Here is a 24,028-nt window from a genome sequence, read left to right as displayed (position 1 = left end):
AGGAAACATCTTCCTTTTAAAAGTCGAATGCTGTTATTTTGAAGAAGGTGAACGCATTGCCAATGACATTTTTATAACCTCTTAGTCATGTAATTTTGCTTAGGGTCAAGGGGAGGTAGAAATACAGAAAAATTCCTGTAATTCAAAAGCGTTCCAACCCTCTTAGTCAATCAGGCCAATCAAAATAGAGAACGAAATTGAAAAACATTGGGCCTCATTACACGGATGGCGCTAACGGATTACCGGTGCCGGTAATCCCTTAGCGCCATACTACGAGGTCCCTCAGCGGGTCCCGTCCTTAACGTGTGGCCAGACCACACGTTAAGGAAGGGACCCGCTGAGGGACTTCAGGGCAAATAACGGTACCACTAATAGCTGTACCGTTATTTGCTCCTTCCCCATTCCCATTGAGCCTTATGGGGGCTCAAATGGGAATGGGGAAGGGCCTTGGTGAATGGGGAATTACCGCCCTGCCAACCTTGGAATAGGGCTGTAATTCCCCCATTCACCAAGGCGGAATCGGTAAAATACCAGCGGCAACCATGGCGCTAATAGCACCATGGTTACCGCCATCCATGTAATGAGGCCCGTTGTAATGACAAATACCTAATAAAGGGAGATTTAAATTGCCTCAATACAACAAACTCAATGTACAGAAGGGGAGACATTTGGGAAACATCAAGAGCAGAAAGAAAGATGGTCCTGGAAGAAGACATGGTTTGGAGACGGAAGAAAGGATTCATCTTGGAAGAGGAGTTTCAAAGCCATTTTGCCCCTCTGGGACTAAAGCAGAATTGATTCCATTGCTTATAAGCAGAACCAGAATGCATATAGCTAGTTTTGGTTCCTGGGAGTACCTGAAAGCTCTGCTTGTGTGGGGGCTGTGAGGAGAGATTTGCCTGAGGGAGCAATTAAAGTGACCAGCCTGTACAGACTCCCGCTGCCTTGAATTTATGAAAGAAAGCTTGAAAGTAAGTAAATTGATACCCTGAAATAATTCTGTTTGGGGAAGCTAGTGGTCTTGTGCAGATGGGATGTGAACAAGTAGTTCAGGCAGGACTACCCCTTTTGGGCTGGGATCAAGCCTGATTTGCATATGTTCTTTCCTCTTTTGTAATGGCTTGGCAAGCGAAGAACAATGGTCTGGAGCGTTGCCCAGAGCAATGCCAGTGGTTAAGATTAATTCAAAACCTTCCGGTCGTCACCCCTATTGTTTTGGTATAGTGCAGGGCGTACAGCTCTTTGCTTAATGGATATTACTAAATTACCAGAGGCTAAAATATACCTGGGTCTGGCAATCACATTTCACAGATTAACAGTGATTAAGATACCCCCTTGCCCAGGGACGCCATATTCTTAAATGCCAGTCCTCAAAGGGACACAAAATCGTAGGTAGTGGTATGGGGAACAGAATGTCAACAGATACCTGTTAGTAGGTTGTTAAATCCCCTTCATTTCCCCCTAAAATCATTCTTTTAAAACGACCTATTTAAACAGTTTTTTTTAATGTAAAGCAGCACAGACATCAGGGTGTTTTGCCATACATGAACTCTCGAGACCAATGAACGAGCAACTACTTGATTATGATTTATCCAGCCTGTCTTTATCAATAGTAATTCAAGTGAATTCCGTTATCATTAAGAATGGGGAGCTACATGTCAATTATTATGTGGTTTTATTCTAATAAAAGGAACATATTGTTGCAACACCACCTCTTTCTTGTACACAAAGGTGGGAGTGAAATTGTTGTCTGCCTGACCAGTAAAAGGAGGATACCTTTGTCCACAATATGGTCTGAATTATTTAATTGTTTTTGTGCACTGAAAATGGTCAAGCTGATTTCAGATGTTTTATTCATTAATTCATCTGTGCTCTGTACATCTATATTCGGTGGACTTTTTATTTTCTACATGCTTTTTAAAATATTTTGTCCCTTAGGCCCAAAAGGTCAACTGTTCTATACACTGTGCTTATTCATAATTCCAAACAGTCCAGGGCTTTTGACAGATCCACCATGGCCATAGCGGCCAAACTCTGGAACTCTCCCCCTGATTAATAATAATCTTATATATATTTTTTTTTTTATTTAAAGTGACAGCTCCTCTGTTCTGAGTCGGCTTCCTGTTTACTTCTTCCTTTCCTTTTCTGTTAAGTTTTGGACGGTTGAGCACTTAGAAACCGTCTTTTAGAAGTGCCTCTCTTGTCAAAAAGAAAGTAGAAAAAACAGAAATCGTAAGCCCAAGGTAAGGATGACGTAGTTCAAGCAGGACGCAGGCCACTACCTTGTTGACCAGCAGAAGAAATGGAGGGCGTTAGGATGCAAGTTGTAGGGATTAACATCTGCCTTTCAAGCACAACAGCACCCTTGGCAAGCACGAGTCAAGAGTGAGGCAGTTCAGTCGGAAGTAGGGCAGTCCATTTTTGACCAGCAGAAGAAACACAGGGGGTATTCGGACTCAGACACCAGGGAGGGATTTCTGCACCTTTTACAATCTGCCATTCCAGCATTGCAGCACACATGGCCAGCCTGAGGCAAGGGCGAGGTAGTTCAAGCGGATCAAGCTAGATTTTGTCCTGTAGATGGTTAGACGTGAAGGTTGTGCCAGGAGGAGCCATAATTCTGTGATTTTATAATACCTCTCAAGGTGAACTGCAAAATTAATATTTCATCTCACGCAACTAACATTGGATTGTGAGCCAGACTCACAACCCTTTGGAGCATAGATCCATCTGTGTCATGTAATCTATGTACATCTTACTGATGACCTGTTTGCTAGGCCTCTGTAGATGTGTATGGAATATGAAAGCAAAGATCACAAAGCCGACTGCTGCACTTTAGACCATTTATTTAAAATGCACAATTACCTAACAGTGACGATTCTCATGAGACAGTTTACTTTGTCTGCTAAGTATTCGGCCCAGAAAAGCCCAGGCTAGATTGTGGTGGCTTTAACCTTACATTGGATTTTGGGACCCATAGGAGCTAATTTTGCCCATTGGCATACTGTGGATGAAAGGCATCAAGATCTTGGGAAAACCTTTTATGCCTGTCACTCACACCATGCCACATTTTCATTCATTTGTATGGCAGAGAGGAGGGGAGGAAAGCAACTTGTGTTTCTGCCACTCCCTTCCTCTCCGCTATAAAAATACTGCAGCATTTCTGCCCGCATGCACCAGCAAAAAGCGGGCAGACTCCATAGGGATCCATTGTACACGGCAGGTGGCATTTACTTCATTTGCGCAGCGGAATCAAAAGTGGATGCCAGAAGGTGGCGTATACGTGTGTATCCCACCTTTTGCCCTCCCCTTTTGCACTCTTATGCAAATGATGAAAATGTGGTGGCAAGGAGCTGTTTACGTTGAGGTGATAACATAACGGCGCCCTGCCCCCAAAAGACCGGCTCATTCAAAATGAGCTTCATAGGAGCTCGATTTACATCAAGCCACTGAGCAAAATGAGCTCTAGTGTGTATTTCAGTTACTGCTGAATAACATTATTGACATTGTGACCGTTTACAAAGGAGATTAGTGTGGACTGATTACATTGCCTGCGAGGGGGGGGGGGGATGGACTAATATTGCCACACAAGTCATATGAACGTGACTCACAGTGGAGCGTAAACACTGTACTTCCTGTTGGAGATGGCGCCTTTTTTTTTCTAAGCGGTTGATTTTATACATTGCCAAGATTTGTCTAGGCTTTGCCCATATATGTTTAGGAACGTTTATGATTCTGTTTCTTTTCGTGTAACGGTTTTGTTTATTTCTTCATTTCTGTGTATTGTACTGGAGTAAATGCTGTTGATGGTTGTACTGGGGCGATCAGGTAAAAATTAAGTGGTTATGTTTTTTCGAGTTTTATTTAACAAATAGGGATATTTAGGATTGCAATTCGAAAAAGGAAGTTGACTTGCAATTTGACTCTTCCTGCAGTGAAGCTAATGTTCTTTTGAATGATGTATATGCATGGTGAAAGGTATCGTAAGCTGGAACGATTGGTAGGCTATAACTGGTTCCATTTCTGGAGTGCGAAGTGGGGCCCGAAAACAAAGGTACAACTCATCCCTTTAAAATAATCAGAAGGCACTAATATTTCTCATACAATTGGTAAGAGCATGCAGCAGTATGATATCAATAACTTTGAGATAGCAGAGGCATTGAGCAATTAGGGGGCCATTCTTGTTTAATACCTGCAGATATCATAGCTCTAATAATTATGATACGGATCAATCCTAATACCCCCAAATCCATCGACAAGAGATTTTGCTACCTCTGTGATCATAGTAGGTAATATGCCTCTGGCAAATATATGTTCATATATGGCAATTATAGATAACTAGCAAAAAGTACCCATTCTCCGAATGGGTTCTATAGACAGACATGATAACACTCTCATCAAATGTTGAAAATCAATGATCCTGTAGGTTGCTGTTCCGATTCGCTTACACTTCATGTGCTTTGCACCGTCAAGTAAACTGCACTGAAAAAGGGTGCGTGTGGCTGGCTGAAATCCCCTGCAGCAGACATTGGGGAGGTGAGAGTTGGTGTACTGCTGCAAACTGAGACCCTCTATGATCTCTTCCCACCTGTCGCCTTACCTGATGTGGTGCAGTTTGTTGCGGTGTGCGGTGTACTCCAGTGCAAATATTTTAGAAACTGTGCATCCTAGTGCATTGAAGCGTGGTTTTGAGATCCTGTAGCGACCTTAAGTTTTGTTCCTCATGTTGAGGTTGGTACTTCTGCGACCACATTGATGTTTCGCTGTCTCATGTGTGAGGGTGCAGAAATCCGGGGAAAGCAGTGGGGTGTCCACATTTCATGTAGTCAGTTACGTCCCAAGGGTCCTAACAGGTCATTATGCAAAATAAGGCGCAGATTTGTGAAACAGTGTGGAATTTTATAATGAACAATGCTACCCCAAGCCACAAACCAACAAACCCACAAATTTGGACTTTTGCTGAAACCTAGGGAAAGGGGTGTGGTGTCCAAATGTCATGCAGCCAGTAATGTCTGTGGGGTCCTAACAGGTATCTCTGGAAAATGTGGTGCAGAGTGATGAAACAGTTGTGCAATTGTATAAGCAACAATGTTTCGCCAAGCCACACACCCAAACATTTTGACTTTCATTAATATAGATACATATAGTACTCAGGGGATGCATGTCAGTACAAAGTTACCTCAACATGAAAGCATTGACTCGGCCCAAATTCTGTCTGCAATCCCACAGTAGAGCCACATTATATGAATTGTGTGAATTAATGTGTACCTTCGAAATCACTGCAGAACATTGGGCTTTATGTTGCGAACACCTGTGCTAATTGTATTTTATCACAAATATGGTTGAAAAAACAGCCCTGGAGATCAGCAAACTGTTGGGATGCTATGAGTATTTTAATACATTCTATTATTATGAATCCAATGATGCCACTGTTGACCTTAAAGTAAAGGGCTGAGGAGGCATTCTCTTGGGCAGCACTTTGACTACATCATAACTGATCCTTCTAATATTTTCTGAATCTGAGTAGCAATGCATCTAAAGATTTAAAAAAAAAGGGTAAAGCACCCTTTGTAGACTAACATCCTGAGACTTCTTTAGAAAAAGAAAGAGTTATGTGTTGCATTTAACAATTTATTATAGACCAATTTCCCTGATTGATGCCGTGGCGAAAACAAAAGGGGCGAGGGACTGTAAAGAAAGCTTTTTACTTGCATTTGATCATTTTTTAAATGTGTTTCTGTACAAAAGAGGCTGTTTATATTGTTCTATTCTTTTTAACCAGTTTGGGCATCAGTCAATAGAACTATATTACGGAAAGTGCTCTCGAATGCCTGTGCCTCAAGTGATTGTCTTGGTTATTAAGAGGTTATATAGTCAGAACTGGACTATGGTAAAATGGGGCCCATTGGGTAGATTGTTGACTCATTCCCTATTACTGCTGGGGTATGCCAGGCTGTGTTTTTGGTAACTTACTTTTCCTTTCATATATTAAAAATCTGGCCCTTGAGATACTTAACTCAGAAATAGCTACCCCTGTAGTCAATGGTAAGACAATCGTATTCTACTATGTTCCACCAACGCTGCCATTGTTTCAAAGACCCCACTCAGTATAAATAGCAACTTGACATTGTGGCAAATATTTGTGTGAAGAGATGCATGAGGCTTCATTTGTCCTAAATAGTGGCTATGGTTTGTCACTTATAGAGACCTCTAAAGGCCAGGTACACCTACATGGATGCTGAAATACCATATGCTGACATGTTGATCACATGGGGCCAGGTTTGATACTTCAGTTTCATGGTCACACCAGATTGATGAAAGTCTACTGAGAGGTTATTAAATAACTGAAGAGGCACATAGGAGAGAGCTTTGCAGTGTTGGCTATCGAAGTGTGTGTGCCATTGATGTGTGTAAGGACTAGACAAGAGTGGCAGCATGTAAAGAGATAGAGAAACCCAAAAACTGAACGGTAAAAATAATTCAAAGGGTCAAATAATCACCGCATTCTTGCAAGTGAAAACAAGGTGTATTTCATGCAAAAGGTCTCAGACGTTCCCGTACAACCGAACTGACACAAGTCATATGGCAGAAAACGCAAAATCAGAATATTTAAATAACATTGTTATCTTAACACCCTCATTGGCTACCACCTATAGAACATGCTAATACCCCCCTAGTGTCCCCTTCACTGATTGGTCACACCTTATTGAAACCCATTCCCCTAGACACATGGTCCACTACATCATCACTAGTGAATACAGGTATGGGATTGGTCAGTTACACTTTATTGATGCACTATTAAATCAAGACCATCACGTGATGTGCACCCCTCCGATCCAGATGCATTCAAAGTAAACTAGCAAAGCCAACCCTGCTTTGATAAAGACAATAGGTCCTACCAGATGCCAGAGTGCACACAAGCAGTATCCCCGACCTTGTACTATATTTATTGGCATCACCTCTGCTCCTCCTGTTCCAAATCACAGAGTGTTGCAGACAGATCTCCCCCTTATCTCCTTCAAACCCCAGGTGGCCAGTAATGACGTGACAGGCACCACTCTGAATTTCAGGGATTTCTTGGTATTTGGTTATACGTGTGATTGTAATTCAGATAGTATGACGGCTCTTGGGTGGGAGCAGTAGTGCTCTAACTCCTCGCCTGGCCTCTTGGCATCACAAGACCTCAGGCCCTAGGCTCATGATTTTGTCCTTCAAAGGGCACATCCTTTCCTGCTCTTCTACCAACTAACATTCTGTTCCCATCAGATTCAGAACCTACACCTGGATACAATTGTCACATATCTATGCACCATGGGGGCCTTTGACCTTGGCTTCTCTCCTGGGGAACGAAACATTGATTTGTTTTGGGCCTGAGATAAACAGAGCCACAGCTCCACATCAAGGCTTCCAGTCTTTTCTGTTCATTGTGTCTTAGGCCTTAACTTCCAATATGGCGATGCTTCTGCCATGTAACACAGTAGCTTGCTCCTAGCGCAGTACCTTTCTGAGTCCATCTATCACCTTTTTCGGCTCTCATCTGACATCTAACTCAGAGCATATCATTGTATATTACTCCTAAACGCAGGGCATATCCTGCACTGCCATATCTATAACCTCTCCAACTGCAAAATGAATACATTTGTTGCTCCATCTGTGTTGCTATATGTGGTTATCTAATATGTGTCAAACCGAAATAGAAACAATACATGCCCCGTCTGATGCGAGAAAATCATTTCACTCACACAGCCATATGTGCTAACAGGTTTTCCTCAAAATGTTGAGGAAAACCTATTAGCCTGGCTGGGACGCTGAACCTGCATCCCAACAAGCATTGTATCAGAATGCAATGTGAGGTCATTGTTCTTTGAAGAATCTGACAATGGTTGAACATTTGTTTTTTGAAAAACACCACTTTTAATGCGGGGTAGGCTTTGGTCAATACCATTTCAGGCATGGCTGAAGTCACTTTTGTTTTGGCTCAGAAAACAAAAAAATGAGGATTTAAAAACATGAAAGGAGGCAACTCGGGGTGTAATCTAAAATGGGGGAGAGGGACACCGGAAATGGTTTCCCCACACTAATGGTAGAATGACTAAACTTGGTTTTACTCATTTGAAGTTCGAAGAAGTACGAGTATTGGATAGAGATATGGCTGCGGTTAAAGATGCTCATAAGATATGGTATCTGAGATCATTACATAAGTGGACATGGAATCAATCCAGGTTTGTTGTTTGATTTACAAAGAACTGCCCTAAAACTAAGCATATTTGAATTATATTGAATCTCTGTAGACTTGTGTCTTTGTATTATTTTTTTTAAAATATATTACCGCTTGTAACCTTAGCTTGTACTTGGCGATCTGGTAACCCAGAAAACTGTTCAATTTGCCTTCTGTAACTGGAAAGTGAAAAATGTTTTCTATTCCTTTTCCCACTTTATAGTCCAGTGAGGAAAATATGGTTGGTCGCAAAATTAATTGACCAAGATCCAGGCTAGCAAATGAGGCCTTAGCTATTTGCAAATGAGCAACGAGCCAAATAGTTGTCTACGCTTTCTGAAAATTTTCACTGAAGGCTTGGCACAACCAAAAAAAATATAAATTATCTTATTACTGGTTGGCCAGGCTTAAATATGTTATGCATTATAAATACTGGTGTGTTACTATCTGTAAAGGTGCAGATCTAAAAAAGGTAATGAACTGTTTTAAATGCATGTCTAAGTTGATTTGAAATATGGGGTTGTGTATGTTGATTGTAATAGTGGTTTTATGCTGATGGTGGCTTTCATTAATTGTATATGCATAATGTTATGCAGAATGTTACCCATCATACATATTGGCTTGACAGTAATTATTATACTTAACATTACAATAAAATACTAATTAATAGAGCCTTCTAACTAACATCAGATTTCCATATACCTGGCAAAAACTAAGATATAATATTCAACTGTAAACAGAAATTTTAAAATGATAACAAAACAATTATTAAATAGAAAGTGACACCAAATTATTAATGGGTCGAGGGGAGAAACATAATGAAAGACAGCACCCCCATCACGACTAAGAAACAGGAGCTAAATCACTACTGCACAATGCAGGTAACTTTCAGTGAGGCTGTCTGAACAATATTAGCCATATGCTATCACACTATCTCTTATTTGAAAAGCAGCATTTACAAGGGTTCCCTTGCATAGCACATTGAATAGTCATGCTTCAGCAGTAAAAAGAGCAGCATGGGTTTACACTGTTGAAAACCTCTCAGATTAAGGGGTAGTTACAAGGTTATATGTTGTATACTTTTTTTACATCGGAAAAACAGGAGAAAGTGCACAATGGTGTTTCCTTTTACAAAGCCACAGTCACATAGCATATCACCGCGCTAGATCTTGGCTCAGCCTTTACAGCAGCAGGTAAGATTAGTAAAACCGTAGAAAAACCCTAGAAGTCTCTAGTTTTTGAGTCCAAAAGAAACTTCTTCAATAAGCAGATTGAGGAGGCTAATAACAACTAAAATAGTTGTTTGAGATATTTAAAAGCCGAAAGCTGAATCAATATCCTGTATTCCAACAAACCAGGACTATTCCACAGTATAATTGGCATTTGAAGCAAAGGTTCAGGCTAAGATCCAAAGTGACCTGGTCAAGAATAAATCCAACTTGTTTCCACATCCAAAGCCTTGACTTGTGAAGGGCCAACAAAATTGCATTTGACACTTATCACCATCCCCAATATGATCAATAGCTTGACTTCTTTACATCCTTCATTCTGCCTAGAAAATATCATCCCACCTAAACTGATCTTTGATTACAAAGAAACGTTTGCTCCTTTATATGTTAGATGTGCCCTTTCATGGCAACCAGGTTCCTGAATCCATCAAGATGATTACAATCACACCCTTGGTCAAGAAATCAGGATTAGACACCAAAGATAAAAAATAACTTAAGGCCTATTATGAATTGCAAAAATACTGGATAAAACGGCAACTGCTCAATACCAAACTTTGTAGAAGCGTCTGATATCTTACATCGTAGACAATCCGGCTTTAGGCCGTCTTGAAGCACTGAAACAGCTCTCATAGATCTTCAGAATCCAATGTTAGGCATCATGGACAAGGGAAATACAGGGTGGCTCGTGTTATTCGATTTGTCAGCAGCATTTTATCTTTTAGATCACAAGCACCTCCTTCACACATTGAGAGATGTAGGGCTATGTAGCCAGGAAACAATCAACTGGGTGCAGTCTTTCTTGTTGCACCGTGTGTCCAGAATTTGCAGGGGAGACTCTGCATCTCCACCAGGACCTATTACTTTCCTGGTTCCACAGGGGGCCTGTATGTTCCATCTACTCTTCAACCTTTACAGCAGGCCCTTATGTGATCTTCTGGAAGAGTCAGAAGTATTTTTCACCAACTATGCTGATGATACTCAGCTAGTCCCCGAACTCTCTGGAGATTACGAGCATGATATGACAAACTTGCAGCATATCTACACTCGGATTGAAGTCTGAATGAATCTTAACTGGTTGTGCCTGAATGGGAACCAGATCAAGCTGTTGATCTTTGGTTCATCTCAGGCCAGGGCTAAACTTGAACTTATATACCAGTCTTTTATAATCCATGACTGGAGTATCTTAGTATCTAAGAAGATTAAAACATTAGGTTTCCATTTCAAGCCTTCACTCGGCTGTGGAAGCCCATGTCAATGAAATTGCTATATATTCCTCCTATTATATCTGTTTGTTGAAAAACATTTTCCCTTTCCTTTCAGAACCCAACTGTGCATCTATAGCACAGACAATAATACTAGCTAGACTTAATTACAGCAGTGCCCTATTGAGCAAAGAAGAAGTGCTTACAAAAACTGCAAGTTACACAAAATGATGCTGTGTGTATTGTTAAAGGAAAATAAATGAGAGAGCATATAGCTAGGAGTCGACAAGACTTGCATTGGCTTGCGGTCCCTGCACATGTACAATTTAAGGCAGCTGCGCCCGTTCACAAATACATTCATGGTACTATACCAGTTTATTTATTTTTTATTTTTATTAGTGTTTGGTTCAGACATAAAAAGAAACAAAAACCGAAACTTTTACTATGAGTACAAAAAAGAGAAATGAATAGAACATCCTCTTACATATTTAAGGTAGAATTACCCAAAAGTAGTTTTAGGTTTACGTTTAACAATTCATAAAACAATACATGAAGCAATTAATTCAAGAATAACATTTGTGTTAATTATTGCCTTAACTCTACACTTTCTTTCATTATTAAGGCAAGAAACCCGCATAATGCAAGAATCAAACTCTGCCGTTGACCTCCCATCAAACCAGACCACATCAGATCATTTACTATTACAGCCCCTCAATGTTTTTTTCTTTCATCATTCAGTGCCAGACAGTTAGTGCTAGTGTCGGAATTTGGTTTAGCCTGAAATGGAGGTAAATTTTCCTCAATCTTGGACAGGGGAAGATGAGAATATGATTTGGAATCTCTTCGCTCTTAGTGAGAAATTTAGCTTACTCACCATACAGGGAATATGTTCCCACCTGATCGGATGAGACCACCCAGTCATATTTGAAGACCTTCTTCTTAACTGTGGCCACATTGTAGGTAAGCTCTTTTTTGGATGAGCCAATTAATGAGAGTATTTCGGTCATTTGCTCATAAAATTCTGTAATGCTAGCACCAGACTCCCTGTTCTGGTCCTCACCCCAGCACTGATAAAGGTACATAAGAGACGGATTTAACAGTTTAGCATACTCAGCCATCTTTCTTCACTTGGCTCTAGTTGCCAATGCGATTAAGCCAAACTCTTGTCTAATATTTGAGTTTGGGATTGAATTTGCAAGTCCCAAAGTTTTCTTCCAAAACATTCCCTGAACCGAATTGAGGTATTCCCCCAAGTCATTCTAGAAAAGGTCCAGACCATACAACAATACCGCCTCCATGCTAGACTAATAGTACTGGGGCTAAGGTTTAAGCGAGAAATTACACAATTGAGAATAAACCCTTTTCATTTTTGCCAACAAAGTCACACACTTTCTCTTAATCAAGAGTTTCCAGCTTTCCTTGGAACTTGCGTTAGTGATATGATACCCCAAATAGCTCAGGGATTCTACCCTTTCTAGGGAATTACCTCCTACTTGCCATATCATAGTTTTTGGCTGTCTTATATTAGAAAAAATGATAACCTTAGACTTTTGTCTGTTTATCTTAAGGTCATTATCTACTGCGTAATCAAAGAAAAGAGTCAACTTCCTCTGCAGCCCAATCAGTGTCAAATCAAACAAAACAATATAATCTGCAAATGCAATCCAATCTAGGGACACTGACCTCAACCTAACGGAATTAGTAGTGCCTCCCTCCCTGACATTTTTGAGGTCTGCAAGGTAGAGGTTGAACAGAGTGGGAGCCACGACACATCCCTGCCGCAAACCCACAAACGTAGAAATAGGGTCCATCATGGCTGCCTCCCTATTCACCCTCGCCCTATGTGCTGTATCTGTGTGCAGCAGTGCGAAAAGCTGAACAAAACTTAAAGGCAGATTCATAACTAAAAGTTTCCTCCAAAGCCTCGCTCTGCTTACAGTGTCGAAGGCATTAGACATGTCTATTGATGCCATATAGACTGTAGTCGCTGATTTATTCTTGACGGCTGCTAACAGATGCGACATGGTGAGGGTATTTAAAGACATTCCCATTCCTGCTTGAAACCCAATTTGATACTGAGGTTACAGGCCTCATAAGGTAATTTGTGCCTCTAGCTCCCTTAACAGGAGAGGTCCAAATAGCTTACTTGAGGAATCCGAAAGAGCTATGGATCTAACATTTTTTGGATCCCTCCTATCCCCTTGTTTAAAAATCAGATTAATTGAAGATTCTCTCCAAGTACAGGGAACTGGCAGGGTTCGACTCACATAATTAAATACGTCCCACATGGGAATAGCACAAACCTATGGGTTACTTTTAATTAGAGCATGAGGTATATTGTCTGGTTCTGAAGCCCTCAAATGTGGTGCCTTATTGATTGCCCAGAGTGTGTCATCAGTCTGCCATTTGAAAACACTATATTTCATCCCCAACTTGGTTAGAGGAAATTGACCCTCATCACCACATGGCATAGAGTATTTTTTAGAGATGTAACTTACCCACTCCTGATGTTGTATTCAATGCAGTGCTGCACACCCTTAGTGACTCCCCCCATTGTTTTCCAAAAGTTCACACTGTCTTTTTGGATAAGGATCTTGACAACCTCTTGATTTGTTTATATATGTTTTTCCCAACCAATACGTTTGAGGAAAAGTTTATACTTTCCCACAATCCTTCTCTAGAAATGCACTTCTGTCAGTAGTCGTTTTAAGGGAGTTTCTGATGGCTGCCCTTTTGGCCTGTTTCGCCTCTTTAACCTTCAAGTCATAGGGATGATTATTTTGTTTACCCCCACTTATTTGACCCCTGTTAGAAAGAATCTTTTATACATTCTAATAGGCTATGAGTATAGTTATTAGCGGTCATCCTGGCTCCCTTCATCTCCATTTTCAGCAGTTCTTTTTCCCATATAATGGTAAAGGTTCTGTACAATTTGGAGTTCCATTTCATGGTCAGACCATCCCTCTCTGGTGTTATAAATGCTGTGCCATACTGAAGGTGGCAAATTGAGTTTGGTAGACGCATGGACAGGATTATAGGGTAGTGATCACGGCCCCAAGCATCCCCCCTCACCAATGGATCACACAGACATCCCAATTCCTCAAACACATAAAAGTAGTCAATCCATGACTTTTTTACCCCCCTACTCCATGTAAACAAATCCTTCAACTCCAATTCCCCTGGCAAACATACTTGGAGGTCCCACACTGCAAAATATCGATCCCAAACCACCCCCTGCTGCACTGTTGGGGTAGAGGACCTCTTTACCCAGTGAGGTTCTCCAATAGGTTGAGGCGGAACACAGGTAGCAGTGAAGTTCCCGCCTACAACAAGGTACCATTTTTCACCCCTGCCCAACCACTCCGCGAACAGATCTAATTCATGGTGTATATTTGCCAGTTTAGTATTAGCATGGTTCCAATAAACATTTATGATCAACATATTTGCGTTTAGACGGGGAAGAGATTGATTGTTATCAACTCTTTCGACTTAACATTTAACTTAAAGTGTGTGCAGTCATAATTTAAATCTACTGCAATTGCAAGACCATTTATTGGTCTACCTTTGGAGCAATTCTGATTGCTGACTTACAATATGTCCAGTTCAAAAATGTATGTAGCCATCGTTTCTCGTTTCATTAACACAGTTGCCGCCTTTAGGTCTGGACCTGAGTGGCCACCTAATTTATAGAAGCCAAACCTGTTCCACAACATCATTTTAAGGCAACCTCCCTCAAAGGCTCAACTGATTATCTTTAGACTTCTTGAATATTTCAATTGAAGATTCCAGCCAGGACCATTCGTCTAGGACTGGTCTTATTGCTGTTTGAATTTCAAGCTTGTTTGATGTTGTATTATCAGAAACGTATAGTGACTGTACAGGGGCTAATGAGGCCTTAACCTCCTCTGATGTATTTTATTGGCCCAGTTGGTAGCCAAGAGGCTTCTCGGTTTTTCCCAACGATGTGTGCAATCAAATTGGAGGCATAGTAACAGACTGATCTCTCAGCACCTTTTTTGGGGAATGCAACCCTTTGGGTGTCGTCAGATCTCATGGCCCGCATCTGTGGAATGCCCTAGAAGCTTTTGATCATGTGGCCCCTATTTATGTAAAGGGACCCACATATTTGTGCATCAATCTACCAACTCATCGTAGTACCTAATCACTCTTACCCAGCCTTCTCGGCCGCTCTCCTCTCCTGGTGAGTAGCTTATTTTTTGTACTTCCTGCCCCATGCAAGACTGTTTGTGTATCCCTGAGGCATAGTTCAATAAGCAGAGTTGGGCTGTCAGGAGATTCCATATTTGTTCTCACTGATTGTTCTAAGTCCTCCTGAACAGGCCTCATTTCCACCTGTGCCTCCTTTGATGGTTGTTTTTGAAACACATTTTGTTTTCTTGGCAACAGTGTAAATGACAGACTAACATATTCATATACATGACAATGCACATCCAATTGTGTCCGCTTATTCCTATTTCCCCCAATTCCCTAAACCACATCCCTGCCTATTCCACTTGTGTTCTCTCCCATCACATGCCATCTGACTTTACTGAGTGTATGCTTTTATATCTATTTTGTCAATTGCCTCGGGGCGTCAATTACCCCTTGGGTGTCAATATGCACAGAGGCCATGAGTTCCTGCAACATGTGAGTCCAAGTGTATGTTTTATTCTCCTTGGCCTCGCTTAGCTGCTTCCTGCCACGCCGAGGTCTCTGCCAACAACCATTTTTGGAGGTCACTAAACCATAGACTCAGTGCCACCCCTTTGTGACTTTTCCAACCCATCGCTTTCCTACATTTTGCCAGGATATATGCTAGGACTTTTTATTTACTGACATGTCTTGCTTGCTTGGATTGTGCAAAAATGGCCAGCATACAGGCTGCGGGAGATGTCATCTCTAGTATTATACCTGCCTTGGCAAGGGACTAAGCTATGCCTTCCCAATACTGTTGGATCTTTGTACAGGCCCAAAACATGTTTACCAGATCTGCATTAACCAGTTCGCATTTTGGGCAAGTTTGAACCGTTGCTTTGCTAAATTTTGCGATTTTCTTAAAGGTTAAATATGCCCCGTGGGTTATGTACAACTAAATTAACTGTAGTTTGGCATTTCTGGACACTTTTATATGATACGCTATTGCTCTACCCCGGTCTGTATCTGTCAGTTGTTCCTTCAGCTCTGCTTCCCAGCTACTCCAGGTCTGCACAAGCATATCCCCATGTTGGGACATCAACAACTCATATATTCTTGATACTGTATGCCCCCTTCTGAAATATCACAAAATGTTTCTATAATTTCATCCTCTTGCAGTTCCCCGTCTGTTTCCGGCCATTTCTGCTTTAGCCTAGAGAGGAGTGTAGCATGTGTTATGTGCTGCCCTTCATTTAAGCCAGTCTCTGAAGTAAGTACTCCAAAGTCCATTGGCCTCGCTTCATGTTGTACATCTGCCACCGTAGCTACTCCCACGGCTTCCCAATACTTCCTCACATTTAATCTGAACAGTGGGTCTTCCACCTTTAGTGCTACCAATGGGGTTTTGGACAGTGTGGTGCTGGGTCCATATCACCTCCTTTAAAACAAATGGGGTACATGCTGGCTGTAGAAGCAGTGTGTCTTGGGTCCGTTCGTCGGACAGCCAGTTTGTGACAAACTGTACTTGGCTCGCTACAAAGTATGCTTCACAATTGGGCACCTTTATGCCACCCTGATTGTATTGTCTTTGCAATTTTCCTTAGTGCCATTCTGTGTCTCGAATTATGCCATAAAAAGCTATGGCATGTGGTGCCAAGTTTCTTTAAAAAGCCTTTAGGTATGTCATATGGGAGGTTAGTGAAAAAGTGAAGGAGTCTCGGGAGCACTACCATTTTTAACAGAGCAGCCCTTCCCATCAGTGAGAGAGGTAATCTGGCCCAATAAACCATGGATTTCTCTACTTTCTCTGCTGCTCTCTTAGTGTTATGTACGTGGTCTGTCTTGGGGGCGTGACAGATTTCTAATCCCAGGTATTTAAACATGTTCATTTCCCACTTAACCGGTAACACTGGCAGTGTGTTCAGAGGCTTCACTTTATACCCTGCTAAGGGGAACAAGCACGATTACTGTTCGCTTATCGTGATGCCTGAAAGGACTTCACAGTGCTCGAACACAAACAAAATATACTGTAGGGTTGTCTCTGGGTGTTGCAAGTATAAAAGCAGGTCATCAGCAAACAGAGAAATCAAGTGCCTATTGCCATGCATAATTCTGCCCACATTCTGGTACTCCTTCCGTAGATACACTGCCAATGCTTCCAAGGCCAGTATAAACAACCTAGGAGATAATGGGCAACCCTTATCCCCCATCAGTGCTGCAATGGAATGTCCTATCACCACCCCTGCGAATAGAAGTCTCCCCCCTAGCATTCCGCAAAGCAGTGAGCACTGTGATCCTCAACTAAAACTTATCGAAGATGTGAACATTATCTTTCACACACCTAGGATGAGCAGACCTAGGCACCTGCACAATGTGTTTTAACCTGAAATCTGTATTATTTGTGTATCTGAATGATGGTATAATAATGGCATAAGGTATTATAACCTTGAATCTGCACTTCTGTGTACCTGAATTATGTTACTCACATGTCCTTACACTTACCATCACATGTATGTAACTGCTCTGTAACTAAGCAAGTGAAAGTTGGGTAGTTGTTGGGGGTCAACTTCTTAGTCCTTGCACCCTTTTCAGGTATGCGATTTTCAGGTGTCGCGTCGGTGTGAAAATAGTTCCAGAGGAACCACTACCCCATCTCTGAGGTTTTAGAAGAATATTGTGGGGTTTCCACACTGTGACTGTGGCACACTTGTTTTGAGTTACGAAAATTGATTTTTGAAAAAATGCAACTAATTATGTATAATTTTATATCAAAACTCCAGTGGGAGAGTCCTTTTTATTGACATGTGTTTCGGCTCATGCTCAGCCTTTTTCAAAACAGGGCATATCTCATGGTCATTACATCACTTTTGATCACAAATTGTAAAAACAATTCATGTGTGGACAGAGATTAGGGGGGAGTAGGGTAGGAATAATTGGGAGTGAGAGAAAGTACAAAAGAAAATGGAAATGAAACTCAGATTAGTTGCATGTTGAATCTCACATGCTAGTAATTAGTACGACATTTCACAAACAGTATTTGAAAATTAATAATAGTCATGTTTGTGGCTTTAACGATATACAACTATTCAAACATTTATTTGTACTGTCCTCTCCTAATGTAAAAAAGCAAATAGTTGTGTTTGATTACCAAGTGCAATCCACGTCTAAATATAGTGATTGAACTCTTACCACCACTTGTGGAGTTCCAAATGTAAAGATGTGAGAAAAAATATTAACTTGCTTGAGTCACTGGGTTCAAATCCCACATGTAAGGTATGTTGTTTTTAGACAATGGCGGAAAGTCCCATGTAAGCTCACATTTAATACTTCCTAAAATTAGGCCTCCATTGTGATATGTTAAAATTATGATTTAAACATACTCTCATTGTTATTTCCTGAATTCTTGCCCAAGACATCAATATGAACCATCTATTTCGGGACCTGGAAAAAAAGGCTGTAGGGTTTGCTACTTCTTCACCTTCAGGGAGTCCGATGATTCTAATGTTGTTGCGTCTGGCCTGCCCTGCAGCGTCTTGGACTCTTCATTCTAGGTTCCTCAATCTTTTCTGCAGTATCAATACATCTTTTGAGGTGTCTTTCAGGCTGTCTGCATTTACTGCAACTTCCTTTTCGAGGGCTTCGGTGTGTTCTGCGAGTGACCGGACATCTTGCCTCAGGAGGTTCACAGCTAGGCTGATGGCGTCCATTTTAGATTATAAGGTGATCTCTAAGGCTGCTATTGCTGCCAGTCCCTGTTGGTCCCCTTTAGTTTGCTCTTGCTCTCCTTGTGGTGCTGGGTCATGGTGCTACCATTGGAGCTTGTTGGTTTAGCAACCGTGTCCAAGATGGTCTGCTTGGACCTGTCCTTTGGAGCCTTTAACGCCATGATTGGGTCCCCCAGTACCATGTTTGTTTGCCCCTTGTTGAATGTGCGTCAGGTAGACAACCTTTGAGGCTGCAACCTTGGGCTTCACGTGAACAGTTTCTTCCTCTTTCTATTGCGCCAAAGTCCTGCTTGCGTGTGACCTCGCAGATTGACACACAGTCCTATGCAAGTGGTTGGGCAACCTCCACTCCCGGGGTAGCCCACACTTGTTTGTGGCTGACCCTTTTCCTATGAGCATTTCCTGGTTTAATCTGGTGTTTATCATGTGATCGAAGCCTGTTTGTTTATTAGGTTTTGCTTGTTCACTCTGGTATTCATGCCATTTACATGCAGCCCGCCATCCAGGCTGTGCCTGCAAGGATGTTGGATTGCACTATTTGTGGCTGGCTCGCTACCGTCCTAACTGGCTTCTGCCCCCGGCCTCCTGAAGTATTGCATTGTGGACGGCTTGTGCTGTAAGTGTTTACCATTCACACCAGTCCTGGAACAGCAGGGGGCAGGTGCCTGGGCTCTGGTGTTGTTACAGTCACAGCTAGGGCACCCTAGCTACCGGAGCATATCCTGCGCCCAGCGATATTTATGCACCCGCCGTTGCTTCCACAACTGGGTGTCACCGGGGCTACGGCTGTGCCTCCCTCACTCACCACTGTGTTCTGCAGAACCTCCAGCAGTCCTGCTGTCACTGGGGTGTTGTCTGCCGCACCTCCCACATCTCAATGGGCTCTTCCACCCGATCACTCGTGGTGCAGCCATTTTTTAGAACAGCGCACAACATGCCTACCTCATAGCTCGACCAGACAGATCTAGTTTCCGCTGCAATCTTCATGCGGGAGCAGGACGAGTCGCTGTGAATTACTAGCAGCCCTGTTGCAGTTTCACATTACTGTGCTGCCTCAGTGCTGGTGCAGATTACTGCCTCACGTCCGCTACCATTTTAGATACAGAGCTGCCAGTGGGCCACATTCTCTGCAAGCTCGTTTGCCACGATACTTCCACTATTTGTTCCCTGCCAACAAGTGCACGTGCAAGCACACTTCCCCCATTAGATAGTGCGCAGACAAGATCGAACACATGCTGGGGTTGGTGTTTCAGGCCAGAATCTTGTTGGATCGGTAGGAGCAGCTGAAAACACATCCTTACTTCATGGCTGCTTAGCCACGCCCCCTCCTCTGATAGTTGATTTGTAGTCGTGCTTGGTACCAATTCCACCCCTCCTTCTCTGGTTCCAGGGTTTAATTACACAATCTTACACTGGCATGGATTTTCCAACTTATTTTCCAAAAATCTTCTTTCTTGAGGTTAACAGACTAATGAGTGAACCAGGCCTTTACCTCCAGTAATTTGAAAGGGGAAGAATATGAGTTCTCTTTTTGTTAAGTAACAAGACTGCTTATCTTATCTCCTACAGTCTGTAAACCATATAATAATGAAAAATGTGTTAACTACGCCTTATCTTCCATAGACGTTTTGAGACCTTTAGACTTTGCGAGTGTATTTTGGGCCATGTGCAACCATATCCCAAAATGTCTTTGAGTCGTTACCAGCAGAGGTTGTGGTCAGCTCCATCCAGGGAATGTTGTCTAGTTCGTGCTTGTGTTTTTTAATGGCAGATTTGTAGGTGGTGTTAACATGGGTCACATCTTTTTCGGAAGATCTGTTATTTTTCAATACAAGAAGAAAATTAGCTTTAGCTTGGCTACATTCCCTATTAAACCAACCACCATTTTGGGATTTGGGATTTTGCTCGGTTTGAAGCAGTAATGTAAAATTAATTAGAGATATTCTGCAAGGCATCATGCACCATTCAAACTAATGAGTTGCAAACCTCTGTGTTTAATAAAAGGGTTCAGTAGTGTAAATTAGACTTACATATATTATAATGCATGATGGACTTTTTAATGGACTCCCATGCTATTCTCTGCCTAGAAGATGTTAGTTGGCCTGTGGCTAAATGTGGTGGGACATTAGAGGGGGATGAAGCATCATGGCAATAAATGTCTATCACAATCGGCAAGGAATCTTTAGGAATACAAATGCATTTTGAAATCACAAAGAGAACAGAGACCCCTCACCCCTTCTCATGTTCCAGATGAAGGAATATCCTCTTTTGTTGCTCCCTCTGTCAAAATCATTTTATTTTGTCATTTTTGCGTCACATTCTTGGTTAATCTCATTCTTTTCCTTTACATTATTTGTTTCTCTTCTTTTAAGTTTGACTTGTTATTCTTTGTTTCACCGCTGAGTTCTCTTCTTTGTCAAATGTGGTTATCATATCTTTCATCATTAACTTTCCTGTTTTTATCTCATTTTTACTCAAGGAATAAAGAGGTGTCACTGTTGGCCTCTACCAATTTTTCAGGAAACTAAAGGGGATTTTCACAGAGCATAATAGAAGCTTCTTTTAAGGCCTGGCATATCTTTCCTACTGTATGCCTCTTTTCCTCTTCTTCTTGAGCATTTTTATATGGAATTGTTTTCTCTTGTCATTATATACTCTGACTTGTTCGTTCAGTTTGGACAGTGTTTCTAGGGAATGAGAATTACCATTATTCTGTTGGGATAACATCATTAGACCAATGTTCTCTGTAAATTGTAGCTTCCAATGAAAAATCTTTTCTCTTCTGCAAGGTGGTCTTTTCTCAGATCTCTGATCCTCCCTTGAAAATGAATGGTCTCTTATAGAGTAAACATTATTATATTTCTGATAACTGTTGTGTGTTTTGATTGGCCTCCACTCATCCTAATACTGGGATCTGTTATCCTGAATCCTAAGAGAAGGAAACGTGCTTAGTAATAGGTTCTAGTCATCCTAGTCATCCTACTCTCCTCTAGGTGATGGGTGTCTTTCCTGAGGGAAATTCGGGTTCCCATTCCCTTGGGAACCTTATCCTGTGTTCTAATTATCTCTCTGTGGTGGAGGAATATATGTTATGCCTAGGATAGGCTTAAAACCATAGAACTGTGGATTAAGTTTTCCGTTGGATCTGTATTTTACATGTGAGGTAGCAGACTATTTGACTGGTTTTGAGCAGAGGACCTCCTCTGCCTGTCAGTAACTTTAACAGCACAGGAATAAGTATTTGGTGCCCACTTTCCCTAAGTCCAATAGAGGAGTGTTCTCCACCACAGCTATTTTAATGCAGCTGGTGTATGAATCTGTTATATTTAGGTTCTGTACCTCAGACATCCCTGGAGCATGGGTGATAATCTATGACAATGATCATGAATCATCCAAATTGTGGTCTATCTGAGTTACAACATATTCTTCAAGGGCGTGGAAAAAAGTTGTTTTAAAATTCCAAGTTTCTGTATTGATATATTGAGAAATTGAGAAAAAGGCATGCGTGAGCAAACGTCTTAGTACAATTATCCTCAGCACACATTAAATTGCAATCTGCTTTATGGGTTCATTGGAACTTTCTTTTTTTTTTTTGAAATATTTTATTAAAATGCCCATTTTGTAAGTGGCCATGTATGGAGATCTGCAACTAGAAAACCCTGGGGGAAACTATTCTTCTGGTTTATGGGTCCCAAATCTTTTTTTACTGGTTGGATGATCTGGCGTTTCTTCGTGCTGTTGCTCACAATCAGCATTTCCTTTTCTACCTAATGGTTCTTGGTTTTCCCTATAGTGCCTTTTGTAGAAAGGGTTTTTAAAATGTTCTTTAATGGTTGCATTATTCATGTCTCAAGTTTAGCCACATGGGCTAAATGGTCTCTCTATTAGACACTGCAATTCTTGCACTCGTAACTCATTGTGACCTGTTTCTTCACTGGTTCATTGTTTGCAAGTTCTCTCCTGTCCACCCCTGACATTCTAAGTCATCTGCTCTTCCTCCTTTCATCTGAAAGCCTAGACATTCCTCTGTATATGTCAGTGAACTCAGCTCGTCTTGTCTCTCTGAGTGTGTTTGGGAAGGGGAAATGATGCATCCGGCACCCCCTACTAATTGGCTATGGCCAATGTACCAAACCCACTCGTTTTTCTCTAGGATGGTCTGGGCAATATCGATTTAGTCTCAGGGACAGGGAGCATAAGAACTAATGTCACCTATTTTCATTCATTCCTTCTCGTAATCTCGCATCATTATCCATTTTGGTTATCGTTTTTTTCTCTAGATTGCACCATCTGTTCCCTAGAAACAACAAGACTGGCCTGCATAGACTCAAAGGCAAGGGATTCCTGTGTGTTTTTTAATTCCTTATGTAAGTAACCTTTTCCTGCTGACAAGCATGTCATATCTAACACTAGCTGTCTCTTTGTTTATAGACCCCTAGCTACTTTTCCCATTCTCCAATTGTTCTTTTTGCAACACTGCATCCGCAAAGTACTAAAATAGTTTTACTGACTTCTCTCTCAATGTCACGTTATTTTCTATTATTCTCAATAGCTTTTGTGAAGATGCCTTCCTTTCATACCTTGTACCTGTGCTTGTGTCAATTGTAAGTTCAGTTGGTGTATTTCTTGAATGGCAGGGTTTTTCTCTCGGTCTGTATTCACTGCTGTTTCATTCTTTTCATATTGTTTTGTAATTGATCAAATTTAACTTGCAAATCCACATCCATTATTATGAGCTTTGCTGCTGTTCCATGACTTACTTTGAGTTTAGATGTTCAGGTCATAATGCTGTCTAGTAAGCTGTTGGTATAAGTGGTATGATCACTTAATTTACTTTTGAATTTGGCATGTGTCTATAAACACTGACTATATACATTGTTTGTTAATATTCAAGATGTTCCTTTCTAATCAATGTTTGGCTTTTTTGCTAACTTTTTCAATTTGCCATGAATTACCTCCAAAAGACTTTGCTGTTCTTGCATTTATGTTTTCTTGTTATCCAGGGTCTTGTTCAATTGTTTTATTTCTTGTGCCTGCTAATTGCTAACTCGATCGATATATGTTAATTCTGCTGATAACTTTTGAGCAGTCTCTGTAATTATATTCATGTACGTTTCCCTTTCAGCTAGTCTGTCCTCCATCAACTTGAGGTGGAAAAGGAGATCAGCTGAGAGGTTCAAAAGCATATGTCTTTCTTCTTTATTAGTGAAGTCGTATACATCTTATATAATGACAGGTCTAACATGCTCTCTTGTTCCAAAACATATGTTCCTGCTTTCTCTGCTCTTTCCCTTATTTTGTCTTTCCATGACTCAAGATCCTGCATCACTGATTGCCGAGAAAATATTTAGACAGTGCATGATCCTGGGCTACAAGACCTACCTGCAGACACATTTTTTGACTGGATGTTTGAGCAAAAATTACAATCAACAATTAAAAAGCAATAATTTGTAATCAAATAAATACAATTTCTGAACTATATGTCTCAATTCCTAAATCTTATCATTTTATAACCCTACA

Source organism: Ambystoma mexicanum, chromosome 12 (genome assembly GCF_040938575.1).
Source record: "Ambystoma mexicanum isolate Mex_15411 chromosome 12, UKY_AmexF1_1, whole genome shotgun sequence".
NCBI classification, from domain to species: Eukaryota; Metazoa; Chordata; class Amphibia; order Caudata; family Ambystomatidae; genus Ambystoma; species Ambystoma mexicanum.
The sequence above is the reverse complement of the archived record's forward strand: the minus strand, read 5'-3'. Positions refer to the sequence as shown.